Raw genomic sequence first — 21,601 nt, 5'->3', positions numbered from 1 at the left:
TTTCCCTGTTGCATTGCCTTGTGTCTCATCCTTAATTAAAATGCCCTTGTTAGGAAATCTAGCTCTGGTGGAAAGCTATCCTGACCGCAGAGCAGCCCCCCACAAGGCGGAGATTGTGGAAGGAGATGCGCAACAGCTTCAGACTCCCAAGAATTCCCTTTGTGTGTTGTTCAGTTCGGCTGATGGCTGCGACCACAAGAGCCCCGTGGTTCATTGCAGTATTTGTTCCCCTTCAGAACCAGGGGTGCCCTTGCCTTCCCCCCAGCCCCACGGCTCTGGTAACCCTTTTTTGAGCTTGTATTAATATTTTTCTAGTGTTTCTTTCCATCCTCCAATATTGTTACTGAGTAAAGAAGATAAAAGCCCCTTCTGCATTTAATAAACTACTTAAAACTGTCCTTCTTATGGAAGGAGGCTAAAGCCACCCACTGACATCCCCTTTTTTTGACCGCCTCCTCTGGTGGCGGAGGAGTTGTGAGGTGCTCTCTGGTGTTCCCCCCGCCGGATCCCCCCCTTCCACCCTTCCTTTCTTAAAAAAAAAAAAATCAAATTTCAGTTGTGTGTTTTGGATATGGATGCTGAGAACCAGGGTTATCAATTTACAGCTCCTGTGAGTAATAGCGGTCCCCTTCCTGGCTGGGGGGTGGGGGGCTCTCATGGGTTTTCCCTGCCACTGGGCCCCGCTGCCTTCATCCTCCTCCAGCAACCCGATCCTTCTCTCTGTGGGCGTTCAATACTTAATTGCTCAAGAAAAGATGCCTTCCACTTTCCTAATGGTTTTTTCTTTAGTTTTCATACAAACTTTTGTTTCTTTGATACTACTTTCCTTGTACATGTGAAAATATATAGAAAGTAATATTTGATTCATGGGGAGTTTAGTCACCAGGAAGGTACTTTTTTTTTTTTTTAAGAAGATGTTGGGAGTAGGAGTTTATTAATTAATTTATTTTTGGCTGTGTTGGGTCTTCATTTCTGTGCGAGGGCTTTCTCTAGTTGTGGCGAGTGGGGGCCACTCTTCATCACGGTGTGCGGGCCTCTCACTGTCGCGGCCTCTCTTGTCGCGGAGCACAGGTTCCAGACGTGCAGGCTCAGTAGTTGTGGCTCACGGGCCCAGTTGCTCCGCGGCATGTGGGATCCCCCCAGACCAGGGCTCGAACCCGTGTCCCCTGCATTAGCAGGCAGATCCCAACCACTGCGCCACCAGGGAAGACCTGGAAGGTACTTGTTATCCTTGTTACTTTTTGGTAATGTGATTTGACTGTATTTTAAGAGTTGTCTATATTTGACTATATTTTGTTACACCTGGCTTGGAAGATGTAATTAGTTTCAAGTGTTCTTTAGACTACCTGGGAACCCAGATACTTTATTTGCAATTAAATAATTAGAAATTTGGTGTTTTGGAGGACCACTTGTATTCTTCTTAGCAGCCAAATATCAAGCATTCTTGGAAGGTCTGATGAAATGCTCATTTTAAATGCAAATTCTTTGCACAGTTAGAAAGAAAATGAAATGTTCTGGCTTCCAGCGCTTACTCTGCATTTTTGCCATTCCTTCTGGTGGCCGAGGGGAGGGCTCATGACTAAATCCTTCATTATCTTTATTATGATTTTGGATTTGTACTTGCTGAGGGGAAGCCTTGCCCCAAGACATTAACCCTCTGTTGCCATCTGTAGAGTTTTCACTAGTTTTTGTTTTTCCTCTTAAGTGATGTTTGGATTTCTTCTCGTTTGTTTTATGGGTGATGGATGTACTGGGAAACTTGTGGTGAGTGTTGGTTTTTTTTTTTTTTGGCAGTATGCGGGCCTCTCGCTGTTGTGGCCTCTCCCATTGCGGAGCACAGGCTCCGGACGCGCAGGCTCAGCGGCCACGGCCCACGGGCCCAGCCGCTCTGCGGCATGTGGGATCCTCCCAGACCGGGGCACGAACCCGTGTCCCCTGCATCGGCAGGCTTACTCTCAACCACTGCGCCACCAGGGAAGCCCGGTTTGTTGGTTTTTTGAGGCAAATGAAATGTGTCAAGACCCTTCAGCTTTTTAGCCGGGGTGTGTGCTATTGCTTTTTAGTCTTAGAAGTTCCATGTCTCCTCTTTTCTCTTCTGGGTGTCTTCTCCCACTTTTCCCATTAATACAGCTACTGTGTCCCAGCTTGGGATCTGGAGAATCCTTGGCTTTGAGCACAAAGGAATTTCTAAGGAGCATGATTGGACAAGTGGTTCACTCTTTTGCCCTCTTTGAGAGAGAGAGAGAGATGATGAGCTCATGGAGGCAGTTTAAGATGTTAATCCTCTCCCCTCAGTCAGACAAGTTATATTTGTTTTCCCAAAAGTGAGAATTTTACTTGTAAAACAACCCCTGTATTCTGTGGTTTTAGATACCATTGGATTGTGAATGGAGGGGCTCAGCCTCTTGGCTAAGCTGGTCTCTTTCATGGGAGTTGTGTATACAGCTGGAGCCACTAGAGATGGTCTTGGGAATAGGAAGGTGGTCACATGTTTTCGCTCTTCACAAAACAATGACAATACTGAGTCTGCCCCTTAAGCTGGGGTGGTGGGCTGGTTGATGGATGCCAAGTATTATGAAAATGCAAAAAAAACTTTAAAATCATTGAATGTAGTTGCAGCCATGCTTTTAATTTTATGATAAAACTTTTTTCTCCCCTTTTGTGCTTAGGCATTTTTGCAAAGCAGAATATAAAACTCAAAATGAAGCTTACATGTCTGTCCTTAGTTTACTGACTGCATAGAATGGTTTATTTATTTAAACAATTTTTTTTAATTTTTAAATTTATTTATTTTTGGCTGCATTGGGTCTTTGTTGCTGCATGTGGGCTTTCCCTAGTTGTGGTGAACGGAGGCTACTCTTCGTTGTGGTGCGCAGGCTTCTCATTACGGTGGCTTCTGTTGTTGCAGAGCACGGGGTCTAGGTGCGCGGGCTTCAGTAGTTGTGGTGCGTGGGCTCAGTAGTTGTGGCTCACGGGTTCGAGAGCACAGGCTCAGTAGTTGTGGTGCACGGGCCTGAGAGAAGCCTGGTGGGAAATGCCCCTGATCAAGCGTGTTAGGGTGAGAGACAGTAGCTGTGGGCTTGGCGAGCTGCCATGCTGGAAGGCTCCTGAGTCCAGTGTTGAGGTTGCAAAGTCTCTGAAACAGGCCAACCTCTTTGTTTAGTGACAATGAGCCAGAAACCCAGAAATTCAGGTGCTATGTCCAGACCAAGCAGCCCACTGGGGAAGAAGCAGGACTCATGACTTCGCCCTAGTATTCTTCTGTATTTTAGGTACGTATGCTCAACCTCGGCACCGTTCACAGTTTGGTTGGGTGATTCTTTGTTTGGGGGCTGTCCTGTGCATTATAGGGTTTTTAGTCCCATCCCTGGCCTCTACCCACTAGAGAGTAGTAGCACCACCCCCTCCCACTTAAATTGTGACAGCCAAAAGTGTCTCCAGATACCCCCAAATGTTCCCCTGAGGGGGTAAAATTGCTCCCTGTGGAGAACCATTGCTTTAGATGTATATGATGCTCCTTGGAATTCATAGATACAACTTTCATGTTGGCATGGCCTCTTTCCCCTTTTGCTTTGAAATGTGAAATGCACAGCTAAAGTGTTTTCTCCAGCTCTGACAGTAGATTACACTGGCTCCAAGGCCATTTACAGGAAAGAGGTCAGCATGGTTCTGAAATGAACTGCATTGTGTTTGGGATGACACTTTTCCCTTGAGTAGATTTGATCTGGTTTTCGTTGTAGATTTTTTTAAAATTTATTTTAATTTATTTTATTTTTGGCTGCGTTGGGTCTTCGTTGCTGTGGGCAGGCTTTTCTCTGGTTGCGGTGAACGGGGACTACTCTTTGTTGTAGTGCACAGGCTTCTCATTGTGGTGGCTTCTCTTGTTGTGGAGCATGGGCTCTAGGCGCGCGGGCTTCAGTAGTTGTGGCACGGGGGCTCAGTAGTTGTGGCTTGAGGGCTGTAGAGCGCAGGCTCAGTAGTTGTGGCGCAGGTGCTTAGTTGCTCCACGGCATGTGGGATCTTCCCGGACCAGGGCTCAAACCCGTGTCCCCTGCATTGGCAGGGGGATTCTTAACCACTGCGCCACCAGAGAAGCCCTTGTTTTAGATTTTGAACGCCAATGACTTGTCTTCACTAAGCAGCTTGTACTTTTAATTTTAGCCAATGGGTGTCGATGGGGACAACATGTCCTACAAGTGGGCAAGAAGTCAAAGTATGCCAAAGGCAAAGGAGGTTTTCGCAATCTGAAACCCATGAAAAATCGGGCTTCCATTTTGTGAACCTTGGGGTAAGCTCAGAAGAGAACACTCACCAACTTAATTAAACCTGCCTGAATACAGAGCGGATGTATGGGCAGATTTTACAGTGGACTGTGACCTTATGAGTTAAGGATTGGCTTTGGGTGGCTATGAATCGTTGGATGCAAAGGGATGAAGAGCCCCAGACCAAGAGGCTGGAGACCTGGGATCTGTACTTGGGGCTGCCCAGACTCTCTTCATCAGGTCATCAGATATTCGGGCAGCAGTTTCCTCCTCATCTGCAAGAGGAAGGGCAGAGCCACGATTCGTGCTTCCTGGGCCACTGGGAAGTACAGGGTGGTGAACTTAGCCTGGGTCTATGAAACCCCAGGATAAACCTAAGACTCTTACGGGGGCCTTAATTTTACTCGGGGATTTGGAAGACGAGGTATCTTAGCATGCACATACTGAATAAGTGGAAAATCTGTATGGTGAGAATTGAAGCTAAGATATAGAACTTGAACGAAATGAACACAATCTCATGCTTGCTGGGAATGGCTTCCCAGTGTTGGTGGCCCACCCTCTTCTTTCTGGTGAAATTCTGGCAGGAGAGTTTGATAAGCCATGGGCCCAGGAATCTCCAAGTTTCCTTCTACATCTAAAATTTCTGGTTGAAATAAAAAAGATAGAACTTTGGTGTAGAATCTTGGGTAAGTTCATACTAATCACCAGAGAGGTCCTTGGGAGGAAAAGACAATAATAATAAAGGTGGTTTAGCCTTTAAGAATTCAGGTATTTCGGGCTTCCCTGGTGGCGCAGTGGTTGAGAGTCCGCCTGCCGATGCAGGGGACACGGGGTCGTGCCCCGGTCCGGGAGGATCCCACATGCCGCAGAGTGGCTGGGCCCGTGAGCCATGGCCGCTGAGTCTGTGCTCCGCAACGGGAGAGGCCACAGCAGTGAGAGGCCCGCGTAACTGGAAAAAAAAGAAAAAAAAGAATTCAGGTACTTCACATTTTCCTTCCTTCCTTTTTGCTTTAAATGGGAAAGCTTTGGCTTCCATTCTGGAGTGTGAGCCTGTAACCCAAACTGTGAAAAGGATGGGTCTGGTGCTGTTGTGGGACCCTCAGAGTTTAACACTTAAGAGTTTAATTAATCTAAGAAATATGCCAGAGAAGATGGTGTGCTGTTTGAATTTCTTTGAAATGCCTCTACCTGAATGGTGACAAGGGAGTTGGCCTGTGGGCTCTAGGTAGAAATTAAAACTACTGACCTCCCCTCTCACAGCTGGGATTGACTTAGCTGGGTTAAGTTGGACTGTTAGGTCACTCAGTTCATTCAACTTTTGTTGCTGAAATTATTTATTTATTTTTTTTGCGGTACGTGGGCCTCTCACTGTTGTGGCCTCTCCCGCTGCGGAGCACAGGCTCCAGACGCGCAAGCTCAGCGGCCATGGCTCACGGGCCCAGCCGCTCCGCGGCATGTGGGATCCTCCCAGACCGGGCCACGAACCCGTGTCCCCTGCATTGGTAGGCGGACTCTCAACCACTGCGCCACCAGGGAAGCCCTGAAATTATTTAATGTTACACAGAAGTTGTTTTTTTGTGTTGATGTTCATGACAGTCCTTTAAAAATGAACGTCAAAGGCTTCAGATGAGACTCACATCCCCATGCTGTCTGTTTTCTGGAAAGGAAAAAGGCCACTGCAGGGCAGACAAGCAGGAGAACACCTACGAACAAAGCAGTTCTTGAGAAAGCTTTGGCTCTTGTAACCCTTTGTCAACATTACCTTATGCGAGGCCACTTTACTATCTGACGTAATAAGGATTAATTTATAATGTTTTCATGAAAGCAGGAGTGGGTGGTGGTGGGTTTTTCTTTGTCTTTTCTTGGCATGTAATTGAAACACAGCTTGGACCAAATGAGAAACATTTGTGTTAGGTGGGGAAAAGATTCCAGAGGCTTCTCAACTGGGTCAAATACTGCTTCCTTTATTTGGAGCATGTAAGCAGACGTCTCATCTGAGACCAGCATTAAGAACATTGCCATTGGGACTTCCCTGGTGGCGCAGTGGTTAAGAATCTGCCTGCCAATGCAGGGGACACGGGTTCGAGCCCTGGTCCGGGAAGATCCCACATGCTGCGGAACATCTAAGCCCATGAGACACAAATACTGAAGCCCGCACGCCTAGAAGCCCATGCTCCGCAACAAGAGAAGCCACCATGATGAGAAGCCCATGCACCACAATGAAGAGTAGCCCCTGCTCGCTGCAACTAGAGAAAGCCCGCGCGCAGCAACGAAGACCCAATGCAGCCAAAAATAAATTAAAAAAAAAAAAAAGAACATTGCCATTTCTATCTGTTCACAAGCAAATGGATTTTCTGACCTAGGGAACTGTCTGAATTCTAGACCCACATAACACATTCAGTGAATCAGAAGAAAAAGTGTGTGGGTTGATCTGTCTCAAAAGAAATCTATGCCTTGAGAGTGAGTTTATAAATTCAGTTCCTTTAATAATGCTACTTATCGAGAAGATGTGTCCTTTATAAAGAACAGTGGGCTAGGGGAGGAGCAGAAGAGACATAGCAAGAGATGAGGGACCACAGTATTTCCTTTCTTAGGCACATGCTACTGTGAGTCCATCCTGCACAGTGTATGGGTGCAGGCTCTCCCAAACCGGGTTAAAACGTTGTTTGATGTCATGGTGTCAGTGTTTGGCGGTTGTAACTAAAAAATGATAGCTTTGCCTGCTAGTAAGATTACCTCAGAAAAGGGTCTTTGGGGAATGGCATGCTCATGCTCAAATTATTAGGCACAGAGCATACTTTCCTTATTTGGTCAAGACAGTATTGGTAAGTGTGTGGGAAGGGCTAGGAACCGAGATGCACTGCTCGTGGCCCCATACACCGTCCACCTCTCTTTCTGGCCAGTGGCTGTCTTGACCGCTCACTGAATGAGCAGAGTTCTCACAAGGAGGGTAGAGTAATGAGGCACCTGAAGGAGAAGATGTAAGGCACCCTGGCCTCTGTATCCAGCTGAGGAAGGAGGTGGCCAAACGTTCCTCTGAGTTCTGCACACGTGTCTGGGCTTCGCTTCTTTCTTAGCAGTTCAGGAAGACTTACTGAGATTGTTCACAGTAACAGAATGTGCCTCAGGAAATAGGCCTGCCAAGCATGGAAGAGGAAAGACCAATGAGTTCGCAGAAACCCAACACCAGCTTTTCCCAGAGTGACGGGCAGCATCGGGGCTCAGCCCGGAACACAGGGCTGTCCCAGGGCGTGGACTTTTTTTTTTAAAAAAAACAAGATGTATTTAGGGGCTTCCCTGGTGGCGCAGTGGTTGAGAGTCCGCCTGCCGATGCAGGGGACACCGGTTCGTGCCCCGGTCCGGGAAGATCCCACATGCCGCGGAGCGGCTGGGCCCGTGAGCCATGGCTGCTGAGCCTGCGCGTCCGGAGCCTGTGCTCCGCAACAGGAGAGGCCACAACAGTGAGAGGCCCGCGTACCGCAAAAACAAAAAAACAAGATGTATTTATAGATGGTGCCCCAGGGGCCAGAGCTGGTAACTATTCCCTGGCAGGCCCCACCCTCAGACAAGCCCTGGGCTCTCTGAACAGTTTCACTGCTGTCTTGAGCTGGGTCTGAGATGACAAGTCCTGGAGGTCCTTGTCACTGACCTGAATCTCTCTGTAAGGAAGATTGCTTTACTCTGTGACATACATAGAGAAGAATATGTGAAATGTATGGGAGTAGTTTGAACATCTGGGAAGCCAACAACCAGGCTAAGAAATCAACATTACGAATATCTTAAATGTCTTAGACGCTCCACCATCGCCTCAGAATTGTGATAAGCATCTCAATTTTTTATTTTAACTGAGCCTTGGTACCTATGTATGCGTTCCTAAACAATGCAGATGTTTGATATTGTTTTCGTTTTGAAAAGCTGAGTACCAAGCACAAACACAGCTTTGGGAAGGTCCCTGTTGAAACTGGTGAAGGCTCCCAGGCGCAGCCTAGGGCTCTAGAACAGTTATTAACATTGCTGGCTGCAGAGTCATACTCTCCACCATAAGAGCTACATGAAGGCAATTTTCTCGCTGGTCCTTGCCCTTGTGTATCTCTTTGTAAATGGCATTGCCACTCACGACCCTCTTCACCAAGGGCTTGTAGAAAGTTCAGAGAGAAAGATAAAAAGGGACTCCTATTATATTAATTAAGCCGGGGTCCTTAACCAGAGGGACAGAGAGATTTCAGGGGACTCTGAACCCTCTGAAACTGAATCTGTTATGTTCTTCTTCTGGGGGAGAGGGTCCATCATATTTCCAGAGGGGTTTATGGACCCTCCTTCCCTGTAAGGATAAGGAAAAATGTGGCCAATATGGTATGTTGTGGTTTTTTTGGTTTATTTTTTAAAATGAATCCTGGGACTGTTAAATTCCTTGAAATGTGTGCGAGACCGCGCTGGCTTTTTTACCTGTGAGCATGCCTAACTTTGGAAAGGGAAAGTTGTGCCCCGGACTGTCCAGGGCAGAATCCTTGACCATTCTGTGGGTGGCCTAGCAGGCTATGCATTTTCTCTGAAATCTGCATCTTTTACTCTTGACTCAGAGTAACTGAAATGCTAAAATGGCGGGGAAAAAACTGGAATGGTTGCTGTAGTTTCAAAACAAATGACCTCACTGCCTAAATTCCACTTCATGCAAAAGAAACCCTAACTTTCCCCCTTATAAATAATAACGGACCTTTGGGGAAACAGATCCATTTAGTGCAGGTGGGGGCAGATTTGTCACTGCTGAAGGAAACTCCCTAGAAACAGAATATGCCTGTTGTTACACCAACTTTGTAGTTACTTCCTAAGAGATGGCAATTTAAATTTATCATGACTGACGTTCACTTCTTCAAAGTAGGCGAGTAATTACGTTTTGTATAAGCTGACTTAATGGGAGGTGCTTTCAGCTTGTTCCAGCAATGTAGGGGAATTTCAGAATTCTCTAGCTGAAGAGTCGAGTCTTATTTCATCTCTGCTCTTTCATGGATCAGTTGATGGAAGACGTGCAAGGTTAGGTGTGACCTGCCCAAGGTTGCATTGATTTGTCAGGGTCACCTGGAACTAGAACCCCAGGGGAAGAGGTAACTATTTACATAATTATGGCTTAAATATATAATTAGATGATGATTCATTAAAAAAAAATAACCAGAAGGGTCATTTTCTAAAGACTCAGCGTTTTGATCATCCATTTCATTTTAACAAAATGACCATTGACAAGTCTTAGCCCCCCATATCTTTGAAATGTACCACTTCTTGTGGTCTCCAGGCATTTCCCTGGAGGGTTCTGGTCTCTTGGGTCTGGAAACCTGATGCATGGAGAAGGTGCTTTTGTTTTGGTTCTGTGCTGTTTATATCTCATAAATTCAGAATTTTTAGGTCTTGAGGTTTTCCTCCACAGTTTTTAGATTTTTCTTCTTGTACTCAAATGTGAATAGTCCGGAGGTTTTTCTTTCTCTCTCTCTTTTTTTTGTCTTTGAAGAAAACCAGGAGTTTCAGTTTGGCTCTTCAAAGTCCTTGGGGATTAAGGAGAGAGAACTAGGGGAATGATTAAGATTCGTCTCTTCTCTGTTAAGAGCCAGAACGAATAAGAACAACATTTATTTAGAACCTGAGTTTCTTGAAGGAAGGTAATTTACAGGTAAACTTAAGCTCTTTATAGACTTGATTCTGACATTCCCTTCCTGGACTCGCCATTACATGCTGCTGATTTTGGACAAGGCCTGTCTTTTCTGAGTCTTGGCTTTTCTCATCTGTAAAGGGTGGGGTTGGGCCTGATTATCTCCAAGGGAGCTTTGCAGCCGTACGTCTGGACTCCACACTGGGGGATTTGCAGAGAGGCTGTTCTGGAGCTGCTGCTGGTGACATGGTGCTTCTCCCGACATTGTGGGCAGAGGAGTTGCCATCTGTGTCAATGCACAGTGCTCTGAGACCACTGGCTCTGCGTGGCGTTTTCCTTTTCTGCTGTCTTTAGAATCTGAAGCCTGTCGGTGTCATTCAACGCTGGGACAGCGTTGCCTCCCCACTAACGTGGCCGCCTGCACTGACTCTTGTCATTTGTCTCTTTTTTGCCAGCGTGCTGCTGCAGGGTAACATCTGGACTGGGCTCCTGGACCCTTGGATGTTCGGCTGCCCGCAAGTTCCTTGATCGACTTGGCGAAAACGGTGAGTAATCTCCATGTTTCAACTTTGGAATCCGAGGGCTGGAGGGGTAGTGGCTAGGGAACAAAGTCTAGCTGATGGACCACCTCCCTCTGCAGACCTCCTCTGGCATGCCCACCTTCAGGAGCCTTAGAGATGGCAGCTGTGACTCCAGACACAGCCTTTCTGCCCCAGCGGTCATATGGTCGGGGGCCTTCTGAATCTGCCTCCTGAGATCTGCTTTGTTCCACCACCAGAGCCCAACTTACCAGTCTTGATTCTTATCCTGGCTGGCCTACGGGCCGAGACTCTTTTTTTTTTTTTTTTGCGGTACGTGGACCTCTCACTGTTGTGGCCTCTCCCATTTGCGGAGCACAGGCTCCGGACGCGCAGGCTCAGCAGCCATGGCTCACGGGCCCAGCCGCTCCGCGGCATGTGGGATCCTCCCAGACCGGGGCACGAACCCATGTACCCTGCATCAGCAGGCGGACTCTCAACCACTGCGCCACCAGGGAAGCCCCCGAAACTCTTAATGGTGGCAAGTGCAGGTGCTGATCCTTGCGGCTGACATCCTCTTCCCCAGGGCCTCCTCATCTATCACACCTGAGCCTCACACCGCCCCTGGTGCGAACCCCTTTTATTTTTTATTTATTTTTTTGGCTGCACCATGTAGCTTGCGGGATCTTCCCTGACCAGGGATTGAAACTGGGCCACCACGGTGAAAGCCCGCAATCCTAACCACTAGGCTACCAGGGAAGTCTGCAAACCCCTTTTAGAGAGGCCTCCTCTGACCACCTCGTTATAGACTCCTTCCTCCCACCCCGAAGTGTTCTGTCTCTTCCTCTCTCAGGCCCTTGCTTGCACCTTTCTTTGCACTTAACACAGGATAGGCCTCTTCAGTCACTCGGTAGACCACCCATTCATCCGTTCATTCATTCAACAAATATTAACTACTGTGTGCCGGTGGCTAAGGTTGGCACAGTGTGCTCTCATGGAACTTCAATGAAGAGAGAAAAAGACCAAGTGAAAACCTAAGTAAATGATCACAGTCCTGTCTGGGTAGACTGCTTTGTTCTAAATACTCTCAAGCACTGGCCCCTGGGGATCTAGTTAAACTGCAGACCCTGATGGGGTAGGTCTGGGGGGGCCTGCGAGCCTGTGCTTCTGTCAAGGTCCAGGTGATGCCGAAGCTGCTGGTTTGTAGCTCACACTTGGAGAAGTAAGGTCTAAGGATCCTGATGCTCATGAGACTTGTCCTCGAGTGTGACTCTTGGTGAACTGCCTGAGGTGTGTGCCTGTAAAGCCCCCAGAGACCCGGCGGGAGTTTGTCTGGCGGGTCCGCCTCCCTCAGCCGTGTGAGGCTGAGTGGTTTGAAATACGAGCCCGACCATTGAGTATGGGAGCCTGTTACCCTCCCCAGTGTCTGTGAGCTCCTACCTTGTTATTGTGTGTTGTGGTGTTGTCAATGAAATCCTCCCTTAAATATGATGCTTTTCAGATTCTTGAGGTGGAATCCTGTGAGGTCTCCGCAGTGTGCCTAGTTTGAAGTCAGCATTTCTGAAAATACTGAGGCTGTTTCTTGTTTTTAGGAGCAGACTGCCTCAGCTGGGCTAATGTGGCACTTTAAGTGGGTTGTTGAGAAGCGAGACTATATTGGAAGCGGAGAACTGACCACAGAAAGAGCAGGCAGAGCAAGGGTTCGAGGGGCTGGCAGGGGGGCTTAGGGCACTGATGCCAAAGGGGGCGTCTTGAGTCCAGCTGGTGAATTGGCCCCTGGGGTGTTCTCTCGAGATGCCGGTGTGGTGTTGCCGGCTCATCACTGCTGTACCGCCGCAGTCAAGCCTTTCAGAAGTCATGTTTAGTTTTTACAAGGAGCCAGATTGATTCTCCACTAGTTAATATTCTAGTGGCCATTTATGGAGCACTTACGACATACTAGGTTTTGGGCAAAGCACTTGGCACATGGCCTGGTGCCTTTAACCTTCCCGATGGCTCACGAGGCAGGTAGTCACCTTTTTACAGAGGACAAGATTGAGGTCAGGGGTGACGAACTTGCCCGGGGTCACACAGCAAGTAGGCTCAGGATCCGGCCTGGTCTGTCGGCCCTTGGGCAGGGCCTTTTCTCCTCTTGGTTTTACCACCTGGATCATGACTAGAGAGAGGATTTTACTGCTGGTGGCAAGAGTGGTTTGCTGATTATTTGTGTTACTTTTCTTCTGTCTTGCCCTCATCATACCCCTGGTTATGGCGCTTCCCTGTGTGTCAGCTTCTGTAGCACTTTCTTCCCTTGAGTTAGAGGAGGACCTTGGCCAATGTGGGGCAGAAATGAACAGGGAAGAGAAGGGTACATTTTGGAGGCTGACTTTTCGCCCCACCCTCGCTAGCTTCTGCCAGCCTCCCAGGGGACAGGTCTCTAGGGGGCCTGCAGTGGCTGCCTGTGACCCCGAGAGTCAGGGCTACAACTTAGTCCTTGATGGTTCACAGCTGGAGGCAGAAGGTGAGGAGTCAGGTTGATGACTTTGTTTTTGAAGACCATTTTCTGGCCACTTTATGGGATTTCTGTATCTGACCATTTCCAAATAACCTTGTTCTGCTCAGGGTTATTTTGTCTACTCTGTATCAGATACACAATTCTAGAGCTTTAAGGGTTTTAAGGTTTGAACTAGGTTCCTTGATTTTGGTTTCATATATATGCTGAGTGCGTGTATATACTGAGCCACTCACCAGATGCAGAATTAAGTTGAATCCATATAACTAGGCTTCCGAGGCAAGGTGTACACTCTGATTCTCACATTTTAGGCAACGCAGGAACTGTACTATTAGGTGTGTGTTGCAAACTCAGTGTTACTAAGTCCGTGTGCATCCCTCCCCACTGGAGTGGTAAACATGGAATTGGATCTTAAAAGCAGCGCCTCTTCACTTCTTTAGGCTTTTGCATCCAGAGTTAAGGATTTGGAGCTGGTGGGAACTGGATTCACCTCCCAGATCCATAGTGAGTAAACTTGTGCCCGTATATGTTTACCTGGGCCTCAGTTTCTCATACAGTCACCAATGTCTAGTGGGTTCTGTTTTCTGGGACTGATTCCTCAACAGTGAAAGGAAGGAGGTGACTTTTACTTGGTTTTAGATATGATGTTCTTGGAGCACTGCGTACTCATCCTGGCCATTCGGTCTTCAAGGACTGGCTGAAGTGCCCCTTTCCCCCTGTGTCTGGCTGCATTCCCTCCAGTTGAGCTCTTTGCCCATGTCTGAAGCCAATTTCTTGGTCTGTAGAAATGAGCCCCTTGAGGACAGGGATTATGCTTCATCCAGCCTCTGTCCCGGGGCCCAACGCTCAGCCTTGGGCTCAGTAAACATTTGTTAAATGAACCCAACAGTGTAATTTCCTTCTTCCATTGGCTTATCTAAAGCCAGTGTATCAGAAGAGCAGTGGCTTAATAAGTACTGCTGATGAATCCCTGAGCAAACAGGGTGGTGGTAACAGTGGTCAAATGGGTCTCTGGTAATTATAGGCCTTCACAGGTAAACACAAAGGTAGGTGTTTCTTTGCCTTTTGCGGACTTCAGAAGGCCTCCTCTCTGGGGTCTCCAATTGTTTTTAGTAATGGAAGAGAGCAAATGGGGTGGAAGAGGTTGAATGTGTGTCTAACAAAAGTACTTTCCTGTAACAGCTTTTGTTTGTAAAGTAAAAGTATATTTTAAAGAGATACAATGTTACAAAACTAACTTGCAACCTGTTGATATTAAAGAAGAAAAGGAAAAGGTTCATAAGAAGGGAAGAGAGTAGCTTCTCTCACAGAGTCTTTGCCAAAGTGTCCAGCCTTTTGGGCCTGTGTTTCATGCTATAGGGTTACCAGACTTGGGACTATCTCCCCTCCTTGTGAATTTTTTTTTTTAAAGTACATCTCGTACAATGTGACAAATTGTAGGATGCCAGGGAATGGAGATGCAGGCCCCTTCCCGCTTCAAATGCAGGGATAAACAGTATTCAGATACTTTGTGATTTGCCATCCTTGCTTCTTGCCTCTGCTTCAATGCAGGAGTCTGTCAATCCCTGTCATTCAAAATATCCCAGCCTTAGAGACACTATTGCTCACAGGGCACTTGGGGTTGGGGGACACAGAAGGATTTTGCCTGCAGCCTATGGCCGAGTACCCCTACCCAGCAAACCGGGATGTTCTAATCCATTGTATTACCTTGTCTGAAATTGTGGGTCCATGGTGACATCCGATCCCAACCCTTTTCCTCATTTGGGACCCTCAGAGGCATGTTTCTGCTTATTAAAAAAAAGAAAAGCCTAAAAAAGCAAGATTTCTAATTAAAGGAATGACTGACTGGGGATTTGGCAGTTTTTACACCTTTTTCCTCCTCACAGACAGAGCTCTTACCTGGTTTAAGAACAGTAAAGGACACTGTTTACATCATTTAGTTTTTGTGAGAAGGGACAATATTTTCAAGGTGGTAGCAGGACTCTCTATAATGTACTCATGACCCTTTGTGTGTGAGAAAGCATATTTTTTAAAAACAAAATTAATATCGTGTAATAATGTTCTGTGTAATGTATTTTAAAAACGAACATCGTGGACATTGATCCCCTGCTAAAAAGAAATCTATTCCATATGGAAAGACTGCATATTATTTCTTTCTGTTAACTTTTTTTTTTTTTTTGCGGTACGCGGGCCTCTCACTGCTGTGGCCTCTCCCGTTGCGGAGCACAGGCTCCCGGACGCGCAGGCTCAGCGGCCATGGCTCACGGGCCCAGCTGTTCCGCGGCACGAGGGATCTTCCCGGACCGGGGCACGAACCCGTGTGCCCTGCATCAGCAGGCGGACTCTCAACCGCTGCGCCACCAGGGAAGCCCTCTTTCTGTTAACTTTTCATGTAAAAAGTATGTAACAATTAAGTTGCGTGACCTTTCATCCTCCTGTTGCTGGCTGGGCTTCTTACCCTCCCTCTCCCCACTTTTTTTTCTTTTGGGTAATATCACAATGAGCATTTTTGTAACATTTATTTATAGACCATATGGGCACTTCTGTAGAATTTTGAGGTCAAAATATATGCACCTTTAAAAATTCACCTTTATTTATTTATTTATTTGAACCCAGGAAGCCGGCACTTTATTTTAAACAAGTTAAGATTTGGAGTCACAAGTCCCAGTCCTGCCTCAAACAATTTGTACTGGACTTTTCTGGGCACCATATGTCTTTCAAGTAAATGAGCTTCTGAGGTAACAGAGAAGCCATAGAGAAAACCAAGCATGAAAATTCACCTTTAAAACGATGATATACGTAGGTTCCCAGTGACCTAAGGGCTGTCACTAGTACAGAACGTTGTTAATCTTAAATTTTTGTCATTTTGAAAGCTAAATATATAGAAGACTCCAAAAAAATATGGCCATGGCAGGTCTGGGAGTTCACAGGGCTTCAAACAAAGTCTAACTAGCAGGGGTTGCCAGGATGCCCTCTCTGGTTCTGTGTTTCAGCCTTCGAGGCCTCGCCTCTGGACTTACCCTGTCCTCTCTGTGGGCTCCTTTTCTCTGTATCCCTCCCATTCTTGATTAGACCCAGTGGTGCCGAGTGTTGATAGGTGCTCAGGAGCATGTGTTCAAGCACGTGGGAGAGGCAGGATGTGGGTCAGGCTGGAGGTGGCTTCTTGCTGCCCAGGCAGCTGTGGCCTCACTTCCTTCTCCAGTTCCCCACCTCTGTTCCTGCTCAGAGGGAAGCTCCTTGGCACACTTACTGTCGACGGCCATGCCAGGCTGTCTGCAGCCGGGGTCTCCCAGGCACCCAGAATTGCTCTGTGACATTTCAGGGGCACATTTCTCCAACGCAGTCATGGTTCCTCTTTGTCATTCAGCAGGCATCTGTGGCAGATCTTGTATTTAACAGGAGTGTGGATGATGACAGGATGATAAAAGGCTGATAAAATTCCCTGTAGGTGAGCTTTGCTGGTCTTCCCACCCAAGAACAGTCTTCTTTCCTTTTGTATAGCAGCCGGCACCCTGTCTGGCTGATTCCTGCACCCTGGTGCTTAGGACAGACTCCCTTTTGGGCCAGAACCATTTCCAGTACAAGTCCCTGGTACCTAAATGCTCTTTGCTTTAGAGGTGATGCTCTCTATCTCTGGACAGCTCTCTTGGGCAGCCCACCTGGTGGGCTTCAGTTTTGAGTAGATGCAACGAAGATTGTCAAAAGGAGTGACAGCTCTTTTCTCCTGGGTCTGTCTTGGTTGGCTTTGACCTGCCCCTGGAACTGCACTTGCATGGGGCACACACACTCTCCAGCTGTTGATAGAAGGAAGAAGTGGAAGCTCCAAATAGTCTCTGCCCCAAAACCTACCATCATAACAGCCACGAGGTTCGGCACGGGCCTTACGAGCGAGGCTGAATCATAGTTAGGGCAGTAGCTGTTTTCTCCAGATGTTTTTTTCAATGGAAATATTTCAGTGGTAAACAAAATACCCTCAGACGTCCTCCTGAGAGGAGAGGCAGTCAGTTAAGTACCTCCCATGATGTAGCTGGAGTGCATCACTGCACCCAGGGATTACACTTGGCAGTTTGTCCTTCGGCCAGCTGCATGGCTCCCAGGAGATGGAAGGGCAGTTGCATGGGGAAGATGTTAGGGAGGAGGGCAGGAGGTGATGCTTGTGCAGCAGCTGAATTTCCAGGGCTGGGTTTGGGCTTTGCTGCCTTGAGGTCACAATCCACCTGCTGCTGCTTGGACTTGCAGTGGTGAGCATGACTCAGAAATCTGGAAGGGGTCCGTGGTGACTTCACTACTGGATCAGAGGCAGCGTGAAAGCCCTCCGGGGTGGGCGTGGCTGCTGGAGGAGCGTTCACTGATGAAGTGGATGCGATGTGGATGCTGGTGTTCTGGGCCACTGGGGTTTGCCAGTTACTTAGTAACTTGGGAGATATTTTTATTACTAAAAAAAGAAAGAGCTGTGGTGGCCAAAACAAGGGCAGATGATACTAAATGAGTTCAGTCTGACATGGAGGTCATTGGTTTTGTGAATTACTTACCTTTAGAGATCTCATGGTCCAGGGCCAAGCTTTTTCCAGGGGTGCCCCAGGGGCTTCTAGGAGTTTAAGAGGTGGACTGTAGGCTCCACTAATCCCACTTCTCAGAAAGGATGAAAACCCACTCATTTCCAGATGAGGGAAATAAGGTCTGAATTAGTTTTATATTGCCACTGACACAAATGACCGCAAACACAGTGACTTAAAATACCATAAATCTGTTTTATCTTATGATTCTGTAGATGAGAAGCCTGATACGACTCTCAAGGAGCTAGAATCAAGGGCTCTGTTCCTTCTGGGGGCTCTAGAGGAGAATCCATCTCTTTGCCTTTTCCAGGTTCTAGAGGCCACCCGCTATCCTTGGCTGGTTTCCTCCATCTTCAAATCCAGCTACATTGTAATCTCCATCTGACCACAGCTGGGAAAGGTTCTCTGCTTTCAAGGACCTTTTTTTTTTTTTTTTTTCCATTGGACCCACCTGGATAATCCAGGCAAACTCTCCATCTCAGGATTCTTAAATTAATCCCATATGCAAAGTCCATTTTGCCATGTAATGTAGCATATGCGTAGGTTCTGGAGATGAGGACATAGACAACTTTGGGTACCATTATTCTATCTACACGCAGGTCAGACGAGTGTGGTAATTTATCAGGTTTGCATGGAGGTTAGTGGCACAAGTCAGCCCAAGGATCCAAGTTTCCCGACTGGTCAGGGCCCAAGTCTTTTCAGTCCCGCTGTTGGCCACATTGCATTATGCCTGGCAGAGGCTGAGTGGTCTCTGTCACAGGCTGTACTCTTCACTGCAGGCAGTCTGTCCCTGGATGAGAGGCGGTGGGCATGAAGAGCACAGAGGAGCCACCCTTTCCTATGAGGAAACGGGGCAGCAGCATGGGAGCAAGGGGTGGGTGACTGCGCTCTCCACGTTACCTTTGTGGGTAGGAGTTCATGGTGACTCTTAATCCCGTTGTATTGGTAGTCTGTTCTTGTCAAGTCTTCTGTGCCAAGGAACAGAGACACAGGTGAGGTGGCTGAAATGAAGCGGGTGCGGTCTGTGGAGCTGTTCAGTACAGCTCCACCAGCCTTTATTGAGGACTTGGTGTGTACCTCAGAGGTGCCCACCAATGCACTCGTTCATGCCCTGAGAAGCAGCTCTGGGATGTTTCTGTCCAGTGCCACCACATTCCTCCTTATCATAGACCAGATCTGCTCTTCTGTCCACACTTCCTATGGAGACCTCATACCTGAAGCTTCCCTCTGTTCTGCTCAGCGCCTCACAACTTCCTGGCTCAGTCTGTGTGTCTCAATTTCTGATTCCTGGGAGATGAATCTGAATGGCTGAGCTCGGCCAGGTGTTGACTTGGAGATGGAAGAGGGGCACGGTCACCTGGGTCTGTGGGTGAGCAGATGGTGACAGGTGAGTTTACTATGCAGTGGGGGCCTTGCCTTATTCAGCTGATGTTACTGTGGAAATGCTTTACAAGTTGAATTTGAATTCGTTTTAAAAGACTTTATTTTAAAATAATCTCAGACATACAGAAAAGTTGCCAGAATACAAAGAACTCCCATATAGCCTAAGCTTAATTCATCAATTATGAATATTTTGCCACGTTTGCTTTATCATTCTCCATTGCATGTTATCTTTTTTTTTTTTTTTTTTTTTGCGGTATGCGGGCCTCTCACTGTTGTGGCCTCTCCCGTTGTGGAGCACAGGCTCCGGACGCGCAAGCTCAGCGGCCATGGCTCACGGGCCCAGCCGCTCCGCGGCATGTGGCATCTTCCCGGACCGGGGCACGAACCTGTGTCCCCCGCATCGGCAGGTGGACTCTCAGCCACTGCGCCACCAGGGAAGCCCAGCATGTTATCTTTTTTGAACCGTTTGGAAGTTACACACATCATGCCACTTGACCCCTAAATAGCTTCAGCATGTCTTTCCTAAGAACAAGGACATTCCTCTTTGTAATTACAGTTCAATTAGTAAAAGCACGGCATACGACATTGACTTACTATTATTGAATATACAATTCATACCCAAATTTTGCCACTTAATGACAATAACGTCCTGTACAGCTATTCTTCCCCTGACCTAGGATTCCATCCAGGATCACGCACATTTTATTCAATTGTCACGTCTCTGTCATCCCCTTTAACTGGGAATGGTCCCTCTGCCTTTTTTCTTTTTTAGTCTCTGATGACATTGGCTTATACTCTTAAAAAATGTCCATTACATCCTAGCAATTTGGATTTGTACGATAATTCCTTACTAGGAGATTCCTCATGATTGGATGAGTTTCTGTCAGAATGCTTAAAAATGATGTTTTGCATCTTTCTGGGTGTATCACATCAGGAAGTACATGATGTCATTTTGTCCCCACACTGGTGACCTTAGCTTTGACCCTTTGGTTAACGTGATGTTGAGCTTGTATAACTTAATCTACGTGTCACAGAGGAGGTGAGCATTTAGAGAGGACCACCTCCTCCTTTAAAGTTACGTCTGGCTTGCAAATGCTTCTTGTACATGGGGCTTTCCTGAAGCGGGCACCCTCCTTCTCTTCAGGGTGTGCTCCTGAATGTAGGTGGAAGGGCCGATGTCCTCAGAGCCCACAGAGAGGAACAACTTGCCTGAGGTAGGAACAGAGCATCATCTCTGCCCTTGCGGCAAGGGTAAGGTCTACCCTGGAGACAGAAGTACAAGAGCCTGTGAACACTGAGGTCCCTTTGACTACATCTGGCTGTCCTGGCTGCCTCCTAATTATCTAGGAGCAGAAAAGACAGATGAAGATGTGGAGAAATCTCTTCTCTGCATGTGCTTGACACTTCTCTAAATGCAAAAGATGATTGTCCAGGCTGCTGTCACTGCATTTCTCTTTTGACGATCTCTTCTCTTCTGACATTGAGCTGCTTGGGTTTGGTCAGCTTGCGTGATGTTTGCATATCGGGCGTGAAAGTTCCTGGACTGATTATGGGATTCCTAAGACCTAGATTCCTAAGACCTAGACCATTATGAGATGATGGGATTCCTTGTAGATGTGATTCTCAAGACTCAGGAGGCTGCCATATGGGAAAGATGCGCTGTTTAGAGCTCTGGACATTTTCAGTTTGATTGTGGCCAGTATTACCTTGATTTAAGCTTCTCAAACTTCTACTTTATGAACTGTTTCATATTGGACATTTGACCTTGCTGACCCCTAGAGCTGTTGTTCCCACTTCTTATTAGGAAGCAAACAACATGACCACATGCAATCTATTTTAGGGACCGTAAAATGAAATAAATAGGGGAAAGGTACTTTTAAAAATGAAATATAATAAATGATCACGAATACTCATGAGTAACAGTACATCTTGACTCTCCTACCTAGTATGCTGCTAAAATTTGGGGGGAACATATACAGGGGTATGACACAGCCCCTGACCTCAAGGATGCGGCCTTTCTTTTAAAGGGAGTGTTATAAAGATTAAACTGATTTGTGGATTCATTTTTTTTCTCAAATAGTGTTTTGATTTGTTCTGGGTAGTTGTAATGCCTGAACTTATTTGTGGGGTTATCTCTGCATGACTTGGGACACATTTGTCCATGTCATCAGAGGTATTGTGACGGCAGGCCTTCACCCCATCCCAGAGACAGCTGGCTGGAAAAATAAATATGTCTGGCCATATATTCCCAGAGGTTGTGCTTATGCCTGAATTTAAGTAAAAATTATAGGCAGCCTTAGGACAACTAGATTTGGAGACATTCCATCTTCCCCAAAAGAATGTTAATAATGTAATTCCTTATCCTGTGCCTTGGTATCAGGAAAAACTTCTTAGAGTTGTGTATGTTCTTAAGTTTTAAAGACACTGATAGATGTCATTTGCTTTTCTACCTATGGAATTTTTGCTTGAGGAAGGGGCTTTGGCCAGGTATGGATCACCTTTTTCACACTGAGTCCTCTGTGGCTAATACTGAAATGCTAGATAAATGTGGTCTGGTGGTGGTCGTGTTGGGGAATAGGTGTTGGGGAGAGTATGGGAAGGGAAGCTGAGGTTGATGGGCGAGGGCTAAGATGTCCAGGAAATGTGAAGAATAAGGTTTTGAGAAGAGCTAGAACGAATTAAAACTAATATGCTGAAAAAGCAGTGGTGCCTCATTTGCTTTGGTATCTTCCAGGAAGGAGGAATTCAGTATG

At 46.9% G+C, this 21,601-nt stretch overlaps 1 protein-coding gene across 1 annotated transcript in view; it reads left to right on the top strand.

Moving 5' to 3' along the window:
• The window catches only part of TLN2 (talin 2), a 454,271-nt gene that overhangs the window by 75,648 nt on the left and 357,022 nt on the right, over positions 1–21,601 (top strand). The window contains exon 2 of the mRNA XM_007458874.1: positions 10,356–10,445. The gene's annotated coding sequence lies outside the window, so the exon portion shown is untranslated. The remainder of the gene's footprint in view (positions 1–10,355; positions 10,446–21,601) is intronic.

The sequence above is a fragment of the Lipotes vexillifer genome, unplaced genomic scaffold (assembly GCF_000442215.2).
Source record: "Lipotes vexillifer unplaced genomic scaffold, Lipotes_vexillifer_v1.1 scaffold102, whole genome shotgun sequence".
NCBI classification, from domain to species: domain Eukaryota; kingdom Metazoa; phylum Chordata; class Mammalia; order Artiodactyla; family Lipotidae; genus Lipotes; species Lipotes vexillifer.
This window is presented reverse-complemented; position numbering and strand designations above follow the sequence as displayed.